The sequence below is a fragment of the Mus pahari genome, unplaced genomic scaffold (genome assembly GCF_900095145.1).
Source record: "Mus pahari unplaced genomic scaffold, PAHARI_EIJ_v1.1 scaffold_12713_1, whole genome shotgun sequence".
Taxonomy (NCBI): domain Eukaryota; kingdom Metazoa; phylum Chordata; class Mammalia; order Rodentia; family Muridae; genus Mus; species Mus pahari.
In genome coordinates this window covers 27-2,323 of record NW_018393427.1, presented here as the reverse complement: position 1 = coordinate 2,323, position 2,297 = coordinate 27, and the positions used below count along the sequence as shown (strand labels likewise).

General features: G+C 51.1%; 1 long non-coding RNA gene across 1 annotated transcript; it reads left to right on the top strand.

The window, feature by feature from the left end:
- Positions 1-499: 499 nt before the first annotated feature.
- On the top strand, positions 500-1,618 carry LOC115063351. The gene is made up of 2 exons (XR_003843202.1): positions 500-601; positions 1,031-1,618. It is a non-coding gene; the product is annotated as an uncharacterized LOC115063351 (long non-coding RNA).
- Positions 1,619-2,297: the final 679 nt, after the last annotated feature.

Sequence of the window (2,297 nt, the reverse complement as noted above, 5' to 3'; positions counted from 1 at the left end):
CATACAGTCAGCTAACAGACTGGAGAATGCCCTTTCCAGGTGCCTGCGCTGGTCTAAAGCTCTTTCAGACATCATGGCTGCTCAGCTTCTTCTGTGTTCATTTGTCCGAGTCTTTGAGGCTTGTCTCTGATACTCTTGGCAGGGAGGGGTAGTGTGATTCTGCTCAGTTTCAGGGAGGTCTTGAAGCCACTTTTGTTCTTGTTATTCCCCTGCTTCAGGAAGTGACTGCAATGAAAGAAAGGGAGAGAAGGAAGGAGAGAAGGGGCACAGAGGGAGATGGAGGTGGAAGAGGGAAGGTAGAGAGAGAATGTCCATGGGAACACTTCTGCCTCCTGGTGTAGGTGTGAACAAGTAATACTGCCCTCTGGCTACAGAATCCAGAGACCAGATCCCCTTTTGCTTCTTGTCCCTTTCTGCTGCCTCCTCAGCTCTGAATGGGTCACTAGGGCTTCCTAGATTTGCTTTACAAGATCCTGATGGCTGTTCCCTCTCTGGCAGATTGGTGACTCAGTGCAACTGGTCCTGAGGCTGGTGTGTGCGTGATTCACTGATGGAAGACCCTGGGAAGGTATGTGAGGATCAGGGACCACAACCCTCACTGGTGAGGTCAGACAGTGCTGGCATCTATCTCTCCCTGAACTTTCCTGGTGTAATGACCATGGGAAGCACAGGACCTCACTGGGATGACCTAAAGTCACCACTCAGCCCGGGGGGGGGGGAATCTGTATGTTCAGTGTTCCACATCATAGCTAAGCCAAAGAGCTCAGGGTATTGGAATTGGGTTTCCTAGAATCTCAGAATCCTATGATCAGATAGAATCCAGTGCCTCTGGTTCTCAAGTTTAATCATACAGTGCTGTGTGATCTGGCTCCAGGGCACCTATACTGGGCATCTCCCCCAGCTTGGTAGCAGCTCTCCCTGGCTGTGTAGAGCTTGAACCAGGGGCAGGGCTGGCTGGAGCCCAAGCCTTTGGATCTAGGAACCAGTTCTGCAGCGATCCCCTAATCAATGTCTCATTTGCCTTCTACAGGTCTTGATAGCTAGGCCGGCTCCTGCCCCTCGGAGTAGACTTTGCACCCACCCCTCTGCTTGTTCCTCAAGTTTTCATTCTACAGCACCTCCTGCCATGGTCAGACCTGCTTTTTAGATGATCTACTTTCTGTGAGCCTGGCCTATCTAAGTCTTGACCCTTCTCCCTAGCTGGAGACAAACTGTATCTTCTCTTGCCCACTTTGTGCCTCTGGCCCTGACCTTAAAGATGGCTTTTCTTAATGTCCCTCCTCCCTTTAAACTCCTAAACCTGGACTTCTAGCGCTTCATGTGGCAGGAGATTTGTCCCCATTTACCTTAGGAGGTCTAGGGGTGCCTCTGGAGGAGGTACAGATAGGGACTCTATGCCCTGTGGACCTCTGAATTCTCACTGCCAAGAGGTTCACCTGGTGCTGGGTAGAGGACACTCCATGCTCAGTAGCTTGAAGGCACAGTGGGAGACTTACAGAGAACATCTGGAATACTTCTCCAGGGGCTCAGTTCCTTGGCTCCAGGAAGTGATGCTACCCTAGGCCCCCCACACCCCCAACTTGTTTTTAACTAATTAAACTTTACTGGTTTTACTTAAGATTCTGGGCTGAGCTGGTCTGTGTTTATCCAGGCTCTAGTGCAGAAAGCAGAAGCTGGTCCCCAAACATGACAGGAACATTTGTGAACTCTTCAGGACATTTCCACAGTAGGAAGGGTGGTGACTGCTCCATTTGGCTGCAGGGTACCCGGGCGAAGGTTTAGAAGACAGGCTGTGTGGGAGTGGGTGACCCTGCGCTGAGAACAGGCAAAAAAGAAGTGATGTCACATAGAAGGGAGAACAGTCAGTGATGGAGCTGACAGTGTGTCACTGTAGAAAGCCCAGTACCACTACCCACTGGGGGAGGAAGTGTCCTTGCACAAGAAGACACCAGGTGATGCAGGGAGCAGTAGGGAGGGGACCCAGGCCAGGTTCTGGGAGTGTGTCCTTCAGCTGATCTACAGGAAACCAACTCCCGCCCTCACAAAGCCTCCTCAGATGGAAACTATAACTTTGCACTGTGAATCTATAGAGGCCCTTCTAGGGCTGGTGCTGTAGCTGAGTCGCTGACATGCTTGCTAAGCACACACAGCTGTAAGTTTGATCCCTAAGTATTGCATAAACAGTGTATCAAGCTGGGCTATGATGGAGCATGCCTTTAATCCCAGCACTTGGGAGGCAGAGGCAGGTGGATTTCTGAGTTCCTGGCCAGCCTGATCTACAGAATGAATTCCAGGAC